Consider the following 20,303-nt stretch of genomic DNA (forward strand, 5'->3'; position numbering starts at 1 on the left):
TCTCACAAGACTTCTGCAAGGAAGCAAATGAGGGTTAGGCAGCTAGCAACAAATCACAAAGGCCAGGTGGGCCGTGTCACTTGGAAAGAGGAAGGGAGATCACCACGTGTGGTGGAATCTGCACTTCATCACTGGGCTGGAAGGAGGTGAACGTGTTAAGTCTGGCGTTCCATTTACTGAAAAAACACACACAGGTGCACACACACACAGTGCACATATATTCACACCTGTGAAACCAACCTCACTGAGGCCTCATAAAATTGGATCTGCATTTCTTTACAGTTCCCCAATATAAAAGAAAAAGTTTGCTGGGAGTTCTCATCCTCTGGGCCAATGGTGTTAGGTCACATCTCACTTCAATTGGAAGTGTTGAAACCACAAGTCTGCACTGAAACCAGCACACAAACCATGGGTGCTCTCAGAGAACACCTGGGCTGGCTTCCATGTTGTTGGTTTAGCTAAAGCCTCTGACAAGAGTATGTGTTTAGTTCATGCAGCTCCATTCTAGACACACAACTGATGGGCCTCCCTCTCTCCCTCCTTTCCTCTCTCTTCTCTGTCTCCTCTCTACAAATAACCTACACTCATAGACGTCTAACAGATCAGCTTTCACTGGCCATGCCTTTTTAATGAGATAACTGGATTGACAGTGCTGCTGGTAACATGTTCTGAGTGATACGCACTCTTGCAGGGTGCATTACACACACCATCCTATTCAGTCCTTGCAGGATTCCTGAGAGATTTGTGCATTGCTATCCTCATGCACACAGCCAGAAAGGATTATTCAGAGTCATTAATAAGCTTGCCAAAGGTCACACAGAAAGAAATTGAAATTGCAGAAATCCAAGGAAGCCCAGAGCCCAACCTGTGTCGAACTGTTACACCCATGTTCCACCCAGGAGGCAGGCAAGGATGTGAAGACTGATTACAGGACCATGCATCCTTTTCCTCTTTCCTGTTACTCTAAAAACCTAGTTAGAGCCTCCATTAAGCTTCAGAGTTAGTGAGGAAAAGGGATAGGAAACTCGATTACTATTACTTCACATCAACTTGGAAACAAGGGTCAAAAAAAACTTTAGGCCTGGCACCAGTGGCTCACACTTGTAATACTAGCTACACAGGAGGCTGAGATATGAGGATGTTGGTTCAAAGCCAAGCAGGGCAGGAAAGACTAGTAAAACTCTTATCTCTAAACACCAAAAAACTGGAAGTGGAGCTATAGTTCAAATGGCAGATCACTAATCTTAGGCAAAAAGAGTTTAGGGAGCCAGGCCCTTAGCTCAAGCCCCAAGATCAGTACATGGGAGGGAGGGAGGGAGGGAGGGAGGGAAGGAGGGAGGGAGGGAGGGAGGGAGGGAGGGAGGGAGGGAGGGAGGGAGGGAGGGAAGGGAAGGGAAGGGAAAAAAGGAGGGAGGGAAGAGAACTTTAGTAGACCTGAGTTTGTGTAAAACTACCACTTTAAGAGACTCATCGGAATGTGAAAAAATAATTTTCTGACAAGAAAATTTTAGTAATATAGTGCTAAGTAACTAAAAATCCAGTTACAAATATGTAACTTCATTTTTATATGTATGTATTTATTTGTAAAGTAGAAAAGTGTAAGAGCAATCTGGTAACATTACTACTTTTACTTCCTGATGCTTTTCTGGATTTCCTAAGTGTTCTAGCTTTACTACTTTCATAGTTGAGCAGCATATTTTAATGATAGCATTGGGAAAAGAAGGAAGAGTTTAGAATTATTTGAGCAGTTTCTGAAAGGCATATTTTGAAGCTCCTTCCATATCAAAACCAAAGATGATGGCTAGGTAGGTGACTCACGCCTACAATCCAAGCTGCTTGGAAAATAGAATAGAAGAATCTCATCTGAGTCCTAGCATGGGGAAAGCTCATGAGACTCTATCTAAAAATTAACTAAAGCAAAGGGGCTAAACATGTGGCTTAGTGGTAGAATACCAGCCTAACAAGTGCAGGAATCTGCATTCAAATCCCATTTAAAAAAAAAAAAGACTATGATTACTTGTAATTCTGATCAATTGTAGAAGCTGTAACTCCACTAAAATCAAAGAAGCTGCTATCCTTTATTCATTTACTAAGCACACTCGATGTGTGATAAAAGTACTGTTCCTTTTGCACCTTCATTATTATGCAGAAATTTAAAATTTACAAAGGAACCTAAAAACCTAATTGTACTATCTTCCTTAAGCTATAACTGGAGAAGTTTTAAAGAAGACACACTGAGGAGACACATTTTTAATAGAGCTTCTGTACTAAGCCAAGGTACTGGCTTTAGTAGTCATGAATACATCCTGAAATGGTTGTTTGTCATTGAATCAAAGGATATACTTGCTGAGGAAGTGAATTTAATTACACAAAGACAGAAAATATTCAACAATGAGATCCAAACTCCAGAAAAACGCACAGACCTATAGATACCATCTAAGCACAGGTAGTTAATGCCACGATTTATTTCAGCCATTCATCCAACAAATACCTGTTGAGGGCAGGGCCTTCACTGGATAGAGATTAATGGGCACAGAATGGAGGAGGTACTAGCATGGCTATGCAGGGTTTTCAGATTATACCAGAATAAAGTCTTGAAAATGAATAACAGGATTGCATTACTTGGCTTTCCTTACCCTTCGCCACATATGACCATATGATATCTATACATATTGACATCAGAACGCTTACAACTCCACATTTAACACATTACCACATGCAAGAAAAACAAAGGCTGTTCTCCAAAGGCTTCTGTTGTAAAACATCAATAACCAAAACACAAGCAACCACAGGCATTACTTGTGAAGCACTTGCCATGAATCACACACCAAACCAAATGTTTTGCATCATTATCTCATTCAAATTCAAGAGATGATTCTTAGGATGCTGGTGCACATGCTTGAAGACATTACATTCGTTTCCCCCTTTTATAGAAATCCAACAAGCCCCAAAGCATGCTTCCCATTGCAATAAACTCTTCTACAGAGATCAAGTGAAGACTGTGGATGTAAAAAACACCAGAGTGTGGCATGTGGGACTATCATAAAATTGCCATGAAGACTTTGGCAAAATTGATGGTCTCTGAGCCTCCCAGTCCTCATCCCTGAGTTAAAGACATTAGAGTCAGAAAATGTGTTGTGCGCTGAACAATTCCTACACAGTAAATGCATACATGGTGACCTTATTCGAGCTACCACCTCATTCAAACCTCACTCTTTCCTGCACTATTCCTGCTTTTATGGAATTGCATTTTGTACAAATTATCCTAGGCTTCATTATCTGGTCTCCACAGAATTCTGCTGAGCTGGTAAACTTCTGTATCCCTGCATCTGTGAGAACCTACAGCATATGTCACATTGTCAATCAGAACAGAGAAAAGCAGCCTTAAGAAGTAGTTGCTAATTGAAGACACCTGCTGATCAACAATATGTCTGGTAAATGTTTGTAAACAAACTCTAAAACACCTACCCTACAAATTTTGAAAACAGAGACCAAAAAATATCTTCTACATACACATTCTCCTGAATGCTCAATACATACAGGTATAAAGCATGTTTATTATCACTTTTCTAATATTCTGAAAAATCACAGATTATAATAATATCATTATTCCTGTTAGGGAAATGTGCCATCCTAAGGAAGTTTTGTATTTTAAAATCCATTTATCCATTCAATTTTATATCAAGTTTCCACTAAGGGTCTTGTACAAAATGAGAAGAAAGTTTAGGAAATTCCTAGGACTTTATTCATCCAGTGAATAAGATCCATAGTTTGCAAAATTCCTCCTAAACCAAAATATCTCTAAAGTAATCCTTGTCTCTGCAAGGTCTTTACATTTTCCCATTCGCCTCATGAATGCTTTGAAGTTTTTATAATCTTTTTTTTTCTGTATGTAGGAATGTTTAATATATCCTCCTTCTTTGTGTGAGTTTTCAAATACTGGACTGGATGCATTTTAATATAAAACAAGAAAGTCTAGGGAGAACTAATTTACATGTAAAGAAGCTACATGCTCACCAAGACACTATTATCGTGTATGTGGGGTTGGTCCTCATTTAAAATATTATTTAAAAAAAATGAAACTTCAAGCTGGGTACCAGTGACTCACTCCTGTAATACTAGCTACTGAGGAGATGGTTATCTAAGGGTCACAGTTTGGGCAGGAAACTTCATTAGATTCTTGTCTCTAATTAAGCACCAAAAAGTCAGAAGAGGAACTGTGGCTCAAGTAGTAGAGCATCAGCCTTGAGTAAAAAAAGCTAAAGGGAGGGCTGGGGATATGGCCTAGTGGCAAGAGTGCTTGCCTCGTATACATGAAGCCCTCGGTTCGATTCCCCAGCACCACATATACAGAAAATGGCCAGAAGTGGCGCTGCGGCTCAAGTGGCAGAGTGCTAGCCTTGAGCAAAAAAAAAAGAAGCCAGGGACAGTGCTCAGGCCCTGAGTCCAAGGCCCAGGACTGGCAAAAAAAAAAAAAAAAAAAAAAAAAGCTAAAGGGAAATGCCCAAACCCTGAGTACTGGTGCGTGTGTGTGTGCATGCACACATGCACATGCGCGCGCGCGCACACACACACACACACACACCCCTCAGACTTCTAATAAAATGTACTTGGATATAGGCTTTTTATTTCTTTTCAAAGTGTTCTTTGTATTACAAGTCAGTCTCTAAATGAAGGCAAAAACCATCTTAGGTGTCTCACTGCTAACAGAAACTGGCTGTAGAAAATGTTTTGCAATCGTTTGCTCTTTACCAGGTTCCTTTCAGACAGTTTTTGGATACCAGTCCAGTGTTAAAGAATGGTGATTCCAGTGCAAGGAATGGTAGAGGCTACAGATGCTCCAGCCAGTATCCCGAAACACATCACACACTAGTTGTGTGGATGAAATGACTCAACCAGAGCTCAACCCACTACTAGAGTCCACTCAATGAAAGAAAGGGAGAAGCCAGCATCAGACAGGGATGGACCATAGTGATCTACAACAATCAGAATAAGATCTCAGGTAGCAGTACTGACACAAAAGTTCCAATGAAATGGAAAAGTATATTTAAGAGAGAAGGTGGAAGCAAATAAAGTGAAACACAGAATCTACCAGATTCTGTTGTCTTCACTGCAGCAATAACAAAGATCTTCAAAAACGTATTGTAAAAATAAAGCATGGAAATATTGCCAAAGTATGAACAGTGAAATATGAGATGTGGCATTGTGGGTGACCTATTTTTAACTGTTTTAAATATATTTATAATTGGAAGTTTAGCCATCTAAATATATACTTTAGTTACATTAATTATATTCCACAGCTACCTACGCACCATCACAAGTATGTCTCTTCAAACCTCTTCCATCAGCTTCCCGAAAAATTCTTCAACTATGATATAATAATTCCCCAGTCTCTCCATCCTTCCCTCCAGTTCCTGGTAACCTGGACTCTACTTTGTGTCTTTATAAATTTGTACCTTCCAGATATCTCCTGGAAGGGGATTCATATACTATTGGTCCTTTTTTGTCTCACGGATTTCTCATGCCATAATATTTTCAGGATTTATCTACTATTGGCATTTAAAAATACTTTTGTATATGATTCTTCTTGTAATGTGAAGGCCATATATAGGAAATCAAAAGCCTTCATATTTTAAATAAATAGAAAGTAAAATACAAGGAAGCAGAAGAAAAAAAGAGGAGGCATTTCAAGGAGGAGGGTAGGACAAGGTATGAAGCCAAGGACAGAGCCTCCGGAATGGCTCTCCTTGCTGGTGAGTGGTTCTCCTTGCCAGAGGTCAGGAAGTTATGCTACTACTGTGTAATCAGTCTAACACAGAACACATGAGATACAGGCCAGAGCATATGGCACAGCTCTTACCACAGATCCACTCCCTTGATAGGAAACACGGGGCGCATTACTTACAACTGGAAGCCCTAAGTTGTAGGAGAGCATCTTTTGCATGATTTGGCAGGTTACAAATGAACATGGGAAGACAGCATCTGTCAAGTCCCCGAGGAAACCAGGCAGAAACAAATGTAATTCCTTACCTGAAAAACATAAACATACAACACATATTAAAACTCAATTGGCATAATTTTATGTCTGTCTTAGTTTAGCTCACATTTAGTCAATTGTTCATCTTCTCACAGCAGGCTCACAGTACCAAGTACATACTGAGTTCTTAATTCAACATATATATGTTGTTGTTGTTTTTTTCTCTGACTCAAGACAGCTTCTATTTAAATGTTCCCATTTGTGTGTGTTTAATAATTGCTTCTAATACAACTATGTAAAAATCACCCCGTCAAGTATAACTCAGATTAGATGAATTATTTACCATGTAACTAGTCATTTCTAGAATACAAAAGTCACATAACCAAAAGGACTCTCATTTCCCACTTCAAAATCCCATCCAGCCTATTTATCCATCACACTTGACCAAGACCCATCTTTGTACATCTAGTGAGCACAAATTACTCAAGTTGGTGATTTAGAGGGAAAAAAATCATAGCTCCCTCAACAAGGAGTTTACAATCTAGCAATGAGACAAACAGTATTGTTTTAAACCTCTTTTCTCTCTTTACTAGTGGATTCCTGGAAAATAATTACATGGATCTGCACTTCTGCCTAGTCAATTATTGTTTTTGTAAGCAAATTCAGACTACTTTTCTGGGCTGGGAACAGAAAATACTACAGTGAACAGAGCCTCAGTCTCTGTCTCTGGGGGTGAACAGCCAACTAACTACTACAGGTATTTTAGTATAAGCAAGAGCAATGGGAAGGGTGGAGGGAAGGCAGCTAGTCTCGCTAACTGCAGGCTCTTGGGTAAGACCTACAGGGTGAATGGCAGGAAGGGATCTGCCATTAACGTAAATGGTAATAGTTCTCAAAGTCAGTTCCTTTGAGAAAACCTTTAGTGAAAACCACAAGCTCAGACCATTTCCTCATAATACAAGGTAGCTATGACCTTTTACTCTCATTTTCTCAAGCATGTAGTATTATTTTCCAGAAGCTGTGACTCACAACAGGTGGAGAGCAGAGCAGTTAGGAAAATCTAGGTGTTTACCACTTACCTAGGCCAAAAAGAGATGGACAAAAATGTGAAAGGCCACCCAATATTCTGTTTTGCCAAATATGAAAGCAATATTGTCATTTGTAATGAATTAGCAGTTGAATTCCTCAGTTTCAATTTTTTAAGGAGGCAGGTAGATGTGTGAGGAAAATGGCCTTTGGTCTACTCAAATATATTCAGCAGTGTTAAATACTGAACTTTGGACATTAGGAAATGATGTATGATGTTGTTCATTGGATCCATGACCTATCACACTGTTGGAAGGAGAAACTGTAAGAGGTCAGGGAAAAAGGGCTATGGGAACTTTTCTATGAAGTTTTCCTATAAGCCTTAAACTACTCTAAAGAAAGCAAGGGAAGTGGGGAGGGAGAGGAGAAAGAGGAGGGAGGGAAGCAGGGAGGGAAGGAGAAATGATGGCACATCACAGGCTGTGGCATATCCCACCATATGGCAGGGTCAGATGCAAAGAGCAAGCCGGGTCTCCTTTGATGTCTCTTTTCAATCTAAGATGATGATGTCGCACTGACCTTCGGTGGAAAGGGCACTGCTTCTACTCAGCATCTGATAAGCTGTTCCTGAATACCAGAAGCACTTCTCACCAAGGAGACAAGATGATGGGCAGGCCATTTAACAGTGGCCTCAGGAAAAAGAGATGGCAAATGCAGCTTCCAAACTTCACTCCAAAAGACCCTTTCGAGATATAGTACCTCAGCACTACACGGTGACAACGTGCAAGGAGAAATGTGCATTGACAGTCACTGTGCCGTTTTCTCCCTAACCGAAACACATAAAAACTTCTACACTCAAGTCCACGTGATCATTCTATACTTCAGAGGACTGTCCTAGCCTGATCTAGGTCATCTTGGTTCACTATGAATCAAGGTCCAACCTCAAAACACAACTCTTACCTGTTATTGAAGACCTGGATTCAAAACGCAGGTTATGTCACCACTTTAATTTAACATAAGACAAGTCACATAACCTCTCTAAGCTCCCATTTTCTTTTGTCAGGTGGGAAAATGCCTATTTCATGAAACAAATAAAGAAAATAACATATTGCAAAGTGTTTTATAAATGATAATAAATCATAAAGAGGTAGTATCGAAATTAATAACTATTAATTCAAAATGGTTACTCATACAAACTGTTCTCCATGAACTAACATCCAGAAAGGAGGGAGGAAAAAAGTAAAAATCAGAACAAGTAAAAAAAAAAACACTAAAACTAGAGAGCTATGCAACCCCAAACTCCCAGCCCAGGAAGAGATCATCATGGCAGGCAGAGATGATTTCATACCTCACGTCTGCTATTTCAAATCAAATATAATATACCAAGTTATAAAGAAACACATGGCAACATTTTCTCTTGATGGTACTAGAATTTGAACTCAGAGCACTAGGCTTACTAGGCAGCTGCTCTAAGACTTGAGTCTTCCTCAAATTCTTTTGGCTTCCATTTGTTTTTCAGAAAGGATCTTGCACCTTGTTCAGACTAGGCTCAGACCACAATCCCACTATCTCCACCTCTCAAGTAGCTGTGATAATGTGACAGAAACACACACACACACACACACACACACACACACACACACACACACACACCTGTATTTTGCTAACTTTTTGCCCAGATTTGCCTGGAAATACAATCCTCCTATCTGCCTCCTAAGAAACTGGACTACAGTAGTAAACCACCACACTCAGTCTCATATGACAACTCCTAGGCCAACCAATTCAGATATTGTTGGCTAAGTCTATCTAGAGTACATGTCAGTGTCACCTAGTTGATTTTTTTCTCTATCTAAAAAGAAGCACCTGCATGCCTGGAGCTGATGGCTCAAGCCTCTCATCCTAGCTACATGGGAAGCTGAGACCGGTTAAAATTATGGTTCAAGGGCAACACAGGCAGAAAAGTCTGAAGGATTATCTCAGTGGAAGAAGCTGGGCTCAATAACACATCCTTGTCATTCCAGCTACACTGGGAAGTGTGGAATAGGTGAACTGTGGTCCTTATGTGTAGCTAGGCAGAAAACAAGACCCTATCTCAAAAGGCTCACAGTGAGGCTCAGCAGTAGAATAGCTGTCTAGCAAGTTTGGTACCATGAGTTCAAACCCCGGTAATATCGGTGGGGGGCGAGGGGCTACTTCAAATTCTAAAGCCACCTAATAATCACGCAAGATGTTCTACACATGTCCCTCAGCAAAGCAGCAGAAAGGAGACTACCATGATACCCACTGGGAAGAAAAGAAAGATGGGTTGGGGGAAGGAAAGCCACTGGGCTAGATTTCCCACTGGTGAGCAGCACAGCAAGGAGCTGATCAAGTTCTTTCCCATAGAAGTGGGAAATGCATCAGCCAATTGAACAGCTAATATACTCCAAACAGACCATTCAAGGACAGATGTAAGCATTTCCTTCAGATAATCAAAGAAAAAAAAAGGTTTCAAAGGTTAAAGATCTTGATATTGTTCAAAGTCATATATAACTAGGTCCAGTTCCTACTCTGCTTTATACTTACGGTCTCTAATATTAGTATATTCAATCAAGTATGTGGAAGCTATTTGAAATAAAAACAGAAACATTTGGTGCAGCATCACAGAAGGCACAGAAAAAGAGTGAGTGGTAATTAGAATTTCTTTCTTCTACACAGTTTGGAAGAAGATTCAGCATATAGTATAAGAATTTACATGCAGGCATATAAAATGAGACTATCTTCTAAGAAAATGTAAATGAGACCCAGAGATACAACTATACATATATTGATAGTCTTCAGGAAGCTAAGTGGAATGCTTTAAAATATTCTCTGTGAACAATGAAATTAACTTACCCACAAATGAGTACGCCTAAAAAATGATACAGCAATAGCAATTCTGCAAAGGTGTCATGGTTTTTAAAATAAAATTCTCATTAACCCTGTGCCAACTTATTTCAGAGAGGACCAATTTGAGAAAACTGTTAACCTTGAGGCAACTTTATGCATTACCAAGCTGTAATACAAATATTGAATAATTTGAGCCTAGATAATTCAAATTCTGTTATTTCCGATGTCTTCCATCTCAAATTCCTATAACTGAGCAGGTCCCACTTTCTCTGTTTCTGAAAAAGGTCTCCCTTTAAGTCATTAAGATAATTCTCTTTTTCACAATGAATGATTCCAAAGATATTCTAGGAGGTCAAAGTATGGCTCAAGTGGTAGAGCGCCAGCCTTGTGTAAAAAACTAAGCAAGAACAACCTTGGACCTACGATACAATATGCATAAGGTCAAACAGTTCATGTTTAGAGGGTCATGCTCAATTTGCTTTCCTCCCTGAATCACACCCCCATTCCCATTTCTGTAAAGTAAAAGGACAATCTGATGAAACTGGCCACTGGTGATTCTTGGGTTAAAAAGGAGTTGGAATAGAGGCTCATATTCCACTAGGCAAGCATGGCTGCCCAGAAGCAACTGGGCCATTCTACCCAGCACAAGTATGAAGGTTAAATGGGGGGATATGATGGTTTGAAGAACACAGCATGACAAGAAAGGACTAAAAGGAGAAGCCATAAGACTTTCAGATGAGTTCTTATGTGGTAGTTCATTTAAGACTCATAAAAGCATTAGCAAAAACTCTAATGCGCCTTTGAATACAAGACGATTGAACCACATGACCGCTTTGTGAATGCTATACCTTCATTCTGGGAAAACACTGCCTCTCCCAAGTGCACACCTTGACTCAAAACTCTTCACACTCCAAAATACAATCCCCAAGAAGATGAAAAACTTGGCAAACATTTACTTATTTTCCATACCTAAAAGATTAGGTCATACACATGCAGATGAATACCAGGAGACTTCAAATTCTAAAGCCACCTAATAATCACGCAAGATGTTCTACACGTGTCCCTCAGCAAAGCAGCAGAAAGGAGACTACCATGATACCCACAGAGAAGAAAAGAAAGATGGGCTGGGGGAAAGGAAAGCCACTGGGCTAGATTCCCCACTAGTGAGCAGCAAAGCAAGGAGCTGATCAAGTTCTTTCACTTATCCCATGGTACTCTCTTCTGGGACAGGTTTGTATTGTTATTTGTTTGTTTGTCTTTGTGCTAGCTCTGGGGTATGAACTAAGGAGCTGGACTCTGTCTCTAAGTTTTTGTACTCAAGTTTTTAGCACTCTACCACTTGAGCCACAGATCCACTTCTGGCTTTTTGGTGGTTAACTGGAGATAAGAGTATCACAGACTTTCCTGCCCAGGCTGACTTTGAACTGAAATCCTCAGATCTCAGCCTCCTCAATAGCTAAGATTATAGGCACAAGCCAACTACCAGCACCTCTCAAAGGACAGGTTTATAAATATTGAGGTAAGTGGTTAAATGGTAAATCTCTGGACACCAGACATTTTCAGATGCCACCTGACAAGTCCCAGCATTCATATCCTTATCTACACATTAGTAGATGTAACCTGGGAGAATAGATATGATATTTCTAAGTCAACAAGGAGAGGCGGCTGCCATTGCTACAGAAAGGATCCTGCACCCTTGAGAGTAATGATACAGAACATAATAATCAGCGTGCAACTCGAAGGGTTGAAATAGAAAACCAAACAGAGACACAGCCACTGTGTGAGCCCTCCAGAAGCAGAGGGCCAGGATAAAGAGTCTGAACTCCTGCTTACCTGGGTCCCAAGACTAAACAAATATTAGCCCATAGCATTTGCCCTGACTGTCTTTCTGCTTTTCAAACCAAAGAGAAAGCTCTCAATTTCAAAGTCATGGGGCAGAGCGGGGACTGAAAGATATGTACCCATGACTCCAGCTCCAGAAAAGGGGATAAGGAGCCTGTCTCCTGATTTAAAGGGATAACGGCAAGGGGAGAAACAGAGGGGGCTCGTTTTGATTGGAGTGATGTGGTACTGAAATGAGAATGCAGAGTTCTAGAACTGGTCTGGAATTGAGTCCTGTTGACTAGGGAAGAGTTATCTAACTTTTCTGCCTTTCACTTCCCATGGCAAAACAGAATATCACAACAGAATCACCTTCCAGAATTGTGCTGACAGATGGCATATGAATGTCAAAGTCTCTGTTACTCATATTTTTTTACTTTTTTTTTTTTTTTGCCAGTCCTGGGGCTTGAACTCAGGGCCAGAGCACTGTCCCTGGCTTCTTTTTGCTCAAGGCTACAGCCAACTTGAGCCACAGCGCCACTTCTGGCCTTTTCCATATTGGTGCTGAGGAATCAAACCTAGGGCTTCATGTATATGAGGCAAGCACCCTACCACTAGGCCATATTCCCAGCCCTTAAATTTTTTTTATCACTTTGTGGGGCTTGAACTCAGGCCTGGGCACTGTCTCTAAGCTTTTTTGCTCAAGATTAGGGTTCTATCACTTTGAGCCACAACACCACTTCAGGAGATAAGAATCTCACACTTTCTTGCTCAGGCTGGCTTCAAACCAGGATCCTCAGCCTCCTGCATAGCTAGGATTACAGGTGTGAGTCACCGACGCCAGCTCTACTTTTATTTTTTTTTAAGACAAGTTCTCCTTATATTGCCTAGGCTACCCTTGAACTCAAAATCTACCTGCTTCAGTCTCCCAAAAAGCTAAGATTATAGGCACATGATACTGCATCTAGCTTTATGTCAAATTCTTAACATAAGGGCTGGCATATACATATAGAATGTTAGCCGTTGCTATTATTCTCCCCCATCCCCTCCTTGCTCCCCCCCGCCACCGCCCCAGCTCCATAATACCCAGCTCTATTTCTGGCTCACAGTGGGTTCACGATATCAGTAATTCTTTACTATCTGTTAAGATACTGTTCTTTGAAGGAGTTACTATTACTATCCCCTTTTTAAAACAAGGGGAGTAACCTAAGGCCAGAAATGTAAAGAAGCCTGCCCACATTTGGCAAGGTGGTGCATGAGTGCCAGTAACCCCAGATACTTACAGATAGAGAAAGGATGGCCTCTGTTCAAGACTAAGTCAGGGAAAGAAGGTTAGTAAGTCCCTATCTCAAAGAACAAGTCTAGTGGGATGATATACACCTATCACCTAAGCTGTGCAACTGGTGTAGATAAGAGGTTCCTGATCTGAGGCTGGCCTGGACCTAAAGCCTAAGACTGTCTTAAAAAAACAAAACAAAAAATTATTACAAGCAAAATGGGTCCAAGTAGTAGAGTACTTACAGGCCAAGCAAAAAACTAAACAAAACAACAACAACAAAAAACCTTGAAAATAAATAAAAAGTAAAAACTACTTTCCTAGAGGTTGGCAAAGCAAGGAAAGCAGAGCTATGTCCCTAGCTAGCACATAACACTGTCTGAGAATGGAGCAGAATGGGAAAAGGAAGTGGGGAGAGGGGAAAGGAGACACACAAATTGGTAAATTGCAGGCAGACATGTCTCCTAAACATACAGTCACTATGTGGAGATGCAGTTCATATAGGGGAAGAACCCCACACTGAGGCAGCTGTCAGACAGGAGCTTCCTGGAAACACTTCTTTGAAAGAAAAGGGTAAGGGAGGAAGGGATGGTCTCTGAGTGTGGGGAGCTCATTGGCCATGTTAATCATATTTAGTGAATACAGACAAATGGCAGGGAACTCAGCTACAGACATGAGCCAATATCCGGTGATAAGAGAATGGCCCTTCCATAACACAGAGGCAGCCATACCCACTAGTGCTCACACCATCCTCACTGACATTAGGTAAGTCCAATTTCTTCAGAATCCCTGGAGTGCAGAAGCAAAAGGTGACATGTTCTTAGAAAAAGAGCTTTGAGACACCCTGACTTCTCAGCCAGGCAACTCACCATCTTGACCACAGCTCAGTTACAGAATCAGTCACAGAGAAATAATGATCGTATCTGAGACTGGAACAGAATTCCTCTACAGCAAAGGAGGCACATGGAGTCAAATGCAGAATATAACTAGACATTTTTTTTTTCTTTTTCAAGTTTTTTTTTAGTTTTTATTTTTTTTACCAATATTTATTTATTTTTTATTTTATTTTATTTTTATTTTTTTTAATTGGACATAAATTTTTTTACAAGGTGTTGTGCAAAGAGGGTGCAGTTACATAGTAGGGCAGTGTGTACATTTCTTATAATATATTACAACCTGTTTTTCTATCCCTTGTCTAGGTCAGGTTGACATATATGCAATATACAATGTATCAAGAACATATACAGTATTCACAGACTTGGTCTCTACTGTCTCTCCGTCTCCCTTTGTTAACAGTCATATATCAGGGAGATCATGCCCCTTTGTTTTCTGTGTTCTAGGCTTGTCTCACTCAACATTATTTGTTCGAGTTCCGACCATTTCCCTGCAAATAACAATATTTCACCATTCCTAATCGCTATGTAGTATTCCATTGTGTATAAGTACCATATTTTTTGGATCCATTCGTCTGTGGAGGGGCATCTGGGTTGTTTCCATATTTTAGCTATTGTGAATTGTGCTGCGATAAACATGGTAGTACAAATGCCTTTTTGATATCTTGGATTTTGCTGTTTAGGATAGATGCCTAGGAGTGGTATGGCTGGGTCATAGGGTAGGTCTATATTGAGCTTTTTGAGAAACCTCCATACTGTTCTCCAAAGTGGTTGTACTAATTTGCACTCCCACCAACAATGGAGAAGGGTTCCTCTTTCCCCACAGCCCCTCCAGCATTTGTTGTTTCCTGAGTTCAGAGTATAGGCCATTCTAACTGGGGTGAGGTGGTATCTCAGGGTTGTTTTTATTTGCATTTCCTTTACTAGCAGGGATGTTGAGCATTTCCTCATATGTTTCTTTGCCATTTTTATATCTTCTCTTGTGAAGTCTCTCTTTAGCTCTTTTGCCCATTTCCTAATAGGTTTATTGGGCTTGGAGGGGCTTAGTTTTTTGAGTTCTCTGTAGATGACCGATATCAGGCCTTTGTCTGTTGCTGTGCTGGTAAATATCCTTTCCCATATCGTTGGCTGTCTTTCTATTTTGGTGGCTATGTCCTTAGCTGTGCAGAAACTTTTTAATTTGTAGTAGTCCCATTTGTCGAGTCTTTCTCCTATTTGTTGTGCCCCTGGGACTCTATTCAGGAAGTTCCTTCCTGTGCCTATAAGTTCTAGTGTCTTTCCTACTCTGTCCTTCAGTAGTTTCAAGGATTCAGGTCTGATGTTGAGGTCCTTGATCCATTTTGAGTTGATCTTGGTGCATGGTGATAGGCTTGGGTCTACTTTGAGTTTTCTGCATATGGCTGCCCAGTTCTCCCAGCACCAGTAGTTGAAGAGGCTATGTTTATTCCATTGTATATCTTTAGCTCCTTTGTCGAATATCAGTTGGCTGTAAGAGTGCGGTTTTATTTCTGGGTCTTCAATAACTAGACATTTTGATGAAGAATGAAGCCCATTTCCAACATACCCACTCCCAGTCCTGCTCAGTAAGGACTCTTCAAAACCTATAGCACAATACTGGATTCCAGCATTGTTAGGCCATTTCCTGTTGTAATTACAGGAGGTTTCACTTCCAGCCTCTCACAAGGCTTTCATGCCTCTCCTTTCCAGTAGCAAACAGACAGGGGTTAAGAGGAATGAGCCGTTTGTTTCTAAGCAGCCACAAGCTGAATGCACAATGCTACAGAAGCCTTCATTGCACCTGCTGGCCCTCTCCTCATCCATCAGCACTGAATGAGGCTAGAATGCACTGTGACCACACAAATCGGGAAAGCAGATGCCCATGACGGCTGTAGTAAGAGGGATTGTTTTTGCCTCTCAGCATCACTGAGAGGCAATGTGATCTGCTTCACCTCCACTCCACTCACCCTCCTCTCCAGTACTGCTGAGTTCCCAAGTACTTGTACAAACAAGATAGTGTGGGAGTAGCACTGCAAAAAATTAAATGTGCTTTGGACGTGATGTGATGAGGAGCTGAATTTCCCATCCTGTTCTTTGTGTGTGTGTGTGTGTGTGTGTGTGTGTGTGTGTGTGTGTGTGTGTGTGTGTCTTGAACTCAGGGCCTGGGCTGTCCCTTACCATTGTCCTTCAAGGTTAATGCTCTACCACGTGAGCTACACTTTCAGTTCCAGGTTTTTGCTGGTTACTTGGAGATACAGTCCCACAAACTTTCTTTCCCAGATTGACTTCAAACCTCGATCCTCAGATCTCACAGCCTACTGAGGAGCTAGGATTACAGGTGTGCCAGTTTCCATTTGGTTCTTAAATGGGCCTAGTCAGACACAGCCCACCCACCCACCCCACCCCCACATATACAACAATTCAGCAGACTGGGATTGGAGCCTAGGATGTTTGTGGGAGTTGATCAGGACAATGGGGAAAACTGTCCCCTATGTCACTTATGCACAGCTGACTACATTTCACCAGGCCACGACCACACCAGAGCTTTTCAGAAAGGCAGCCCAGGCCTAACCACAGGCCAGCTGTTTCATTTTCCCAGCTCCTTGAGCCACCATTTGTCCCTTCTTTTAATTTTTTTAAAAATTATTTTTAAGTAGTTGTACAATAAGCACATGTGCTCTGCAGCTAGGACCACCAAAGATGCAGGAGAGACAGATGCTGGGTGCAGATCCATGCTCCCAAACTGGCCTCTCTTTGAAATCTCATTACTGTAAGCAGATGTCAAGGTGAACTACAAGCTGAGAGGGGAACACCAGAAAGCAAAAATGCTCAGCCATCAGTCTTAGGCCACCATTATTTTACCTGGTAAGAATCCCAAACAGGGCTGGGAATATGGCCTAGTGGCAAGAGAGCTTGCCTCGTATACATGAAGCCCTAGGTTCGATTCCCCAGCACCACATATATAGAAAACGGCCAGAAGTGGTGCTGTGGCTCAAGTGGCAGAGTGCTAGCCTTGAGCAAAAAGAAGTCAGGGACAGTGCTCAGGCCATGAGTCCAAGGCCCAGGACTGGCGAAAAACAAACAAAAAAGAATCCCAAACAAAGAGTGAACCACACAGTGTTCATTGATTCATTCAGGAGACAACTAGCAGATGGCTTGGATGCAGATCATTATCAGCAACCATCAATGTTTTAATTGCATGAGTTACTTTGTTTCTGTTTGTTTATTTCAGTCAATCACTACTGGTGGCTTATCATGCACTATTTGTTAGATGGAGTATGTGAACTACTTTTTAAAATTTAAGTCTTACAATCACCCACCAAAGCCAAATTCCACTTTTCCTTCCCTTTTGTACATGTGGAAACATAGACTGTGAAACACTTAAAAACTTAGTAAATTGCACAGCCCTGGTAGGCTGAGAAAATGAAAGAAGGAAGGGGGTTAGTACTGCGGCCTTTCTAGAATGATGTCTTAACACAAGTGTAGGTATGTGCACAAAATCACCGAGACACAGTTTGGAACCCCAAAACAGAAGTAACAGCAGTTTTCTTACATAGGGAACATGCTTCTGTGATGGAACAGCCAGATAGGGGAACACAGCCATTTTGATGGCACATGCAGAGGATAATGAAAGGAGTATTCAGTCCTGCACAGGCCACTCTGGCATATGGGTTCCTTTGAGATAAAAGCACGGAGAAAACAGCAGGGGCAAGAAGGGCGTTCTAACCCTCCCCTTTGCCTTTTGAAAAGAGATGATTATGCTCTCACCTGGAACTCATCCTTCCAGAACCCGACGTTCTTTCTGTTAGAAAAGGGAAGTAAAGACCAAGTGTTGGACAAACTTGCCTCGTGTAAAAATAATTCTCCTTCTTGAGTGTCCCCATGTAGTTAGCAGACTTTTACATCATCACCTCTCTTTCTTCAACTGCACAGGAAGGCACCTAAACGTTGCTACCACTTTGGTCTTCCATTTTCTGGGTCACAGAAAATTTATGTGAAATAAATGTACATGCTGATTTCTCTTGGGCTTTGTTGGTGTTTTGTTTTTGTTTGTTTGCTGTATGGTACCAGTACTGGGGCTGGAACTCAGGGAGTGGGTGCTGCCTCTTAGCTTTTTACTCAAGGCTGGTACTCTAGCACTGGAACCACAGCTCCACTCCCAGATTCTTTTTTTTTTTTTTTAAATGTAAGCGGCTCTCAGACTTTCTTGGGCAGGTTGGTTTTGAATTGCAATTATTAGATCTCAGCCTCCAGAGTAGCCAGGATTAGAGGAGTGAGTCACTAGCACCTGGCTAAGTAATTTACTCCCACATGATTCAGTGAGAGATTTGGAAGAATAAGGACTTTGGCCCAGGGTATTCCAGCCTCTCAGACCCATGAAGCTACTGAGGCTTTCCTTCATCCTTGCTTGCCTTGAAAAGTTGTCTTGACAAGTTTTGAGTTCTGGTCCTAAGAAACACTCAACCAGCCGTTGGAATTAAACCTAGAGAAGGAATTGAATCACTCCCTGGGGAAATCTTTCCCTAAAAAACCCACTAGACTTTTCATCATTTAATCTCTCTGCCCTTCTCGTCTTGTTTCTATACAAGGCAATGTTTCTTCCCATATGACATCTGTATTTCTGCAATCCTGGCCTAAATCATTAATACACATGTGAACTCTGCTAATATAACTAAAATATTGCTGGTTCTTCGTGAAATAACCTGCTGGGACCCTCTCAACCCTTTGTTGATCCCATGCTTGCCTTTCTTTTCACTTGTTATTAAAGTGAGGTGAACAGGCAAGAAAAAACTATACCTAACATTTTCCAGCTTGTTTAATGAATAGCTATGAGTATTTACATTTGCCTTCCTAATATATTTAGTATTAATTAAGCCTCACAGAGTCAGCAAAGCCCTTTCTACAAAAGGCCCAGCACAAGTTAATATATTAACTTTTAGAAAACTTCATTTGGGTAAGAGGGAGATACTTGCTTCCATTCCAAAACAGGGGTTTCAATAAGCTCTGGTTGCATTTGTTTGTGGTGTATTATTGACAAGTTAGAAGGAGCCCTAAGCTGTGAGCAGCAGGCAGCCAGCACACATGTCACTGGCTATTGTCCTCCCAGGGGAACACAGGCTGTGTGAGTCCTCAGGTGTGGACAAGAAGCAGCTCCACACTCTATAAGCCATGTTCTGATTTCATTGCTCCCTAATTCCTGTGCCAGCTACCTTATAAAACCTGAGTGCTCTGCCATGCCCAACAGCCTGCCTTTCCTCAGTCCTTCCATGGCATACTTCCCGATCCTGAAGCATTCATAAGAGTCAATTCCATCTTTGAACCACATTTGATTTTTGTTTTGTTTTGTTTTGTTGTTAACACAGCCAAAGTAAGCAGGTCATGTAAAAATCCTTTAAACTAGTTCCAAAAAAAATAATAATAATTAAGGAGATTGGTTCCACTGTATCAAATTCAAGAACTAGAAAAGCAAGGGTCATCAGCCTCATTCAAATCTTTTAATCACATATATTTAATTATGTGTGTATAATTAATCATGTATGTATATATATATATATTTTTTTCTTTACCAAAGTACCCAGAAAGGGGAAAAAAAGGAAACTATTGAAAATCACCCAGCAGAAAGTTCGAAAGCTTCTTTCTGCAAAGCTAATCACTCCTGCAGGGCTCACATAATACCAGCAGCTAGGGGGTAGAATGACTTTATTCACATCTATGAAATAAATGGCAAAGATGAAACACAGTCTTGGAAGCCCATATTTTCCTATTAAGGCAGAACACACAGGAGCCCTGGGTTGAACCTTCCTAGAGTTAAATTTTTAATACCTCTGCTTTAGAAAATACCACAGTCACTATGCTTTAAAGAAGTCATTATCTTCTGGGAAATGTGAGAAACATGTTTAAAAAGATAAAAACTGGTCCGCAGAGAGAATAATATTTCCCCTTTAAACTCTAGGGACAAAGCCTATTTTTCCAGTGTCATCTTTCTGTAACCCACTGGGATTGTGACAAAGCATTCCTCTCCAAACTTAGCGCTGAAAACTTCTTGAACCTTAAAGCTGGAAACAGCCTCTTGGTAACGTGAATAGATGGATTTCTGGATGAAAGGCAACAAATTTAACATGGTATAGTATCTTTAAAAAATAAAATTCTTCATATCAAAACTTGAACTCAAAATTTGCTTTATCACTGAAGAAGAAAATATATTTCAAAAAGCTATCCATCTTCCTCCTTGATAAAAGTAATATGAGCAGAAAGATCAAGGGATTACTTAGGTATAAAATCCCAACATAAATGCATATACAGAGGGCGTGTTGGCACAGATCCAAGACACAGATCATCTGGGTGACACACAGGCCTACAAGTTCATGTCTCCCCCATTGCCCAGGTTGGCCTTGAACTCCTGGGTTTAAGTGAATCGTCTGCCAGAGTAGCTCAGATTATGGGT

The 20,303-nt window shown here is 40.9% G+C and overlaps 1 protein-coding gene across 18 annotated transcripts in view; it reads right to left on the reverse strand.

The window, feature by feature from the left end:
- Window positions 1–20,303, reverse strand: part of Magi1 (membrane associated guanylate kinase, WW and PDZ domain containing 1) — a 548,751-nt gene that overhangs the window by 335,384 nt on the left and 193,064 nt on the right. The window lies entirely within an intron of this gene.

Source organism: Perognathus longimembris, chromosome 10 (assembly GCF_023159225.1).
Source record: "Perognathus longimembris pacificus isolate PPM17 chromosome 10, ASM2315922v1, whole genome shotgun sequence".
NCBI classification, from domain to species: Eukaryota; Metazoa; Chordata; class Mammalia; order Rodentia; family Heteromyidae; genus Perognathus; species Perognathus longimembris.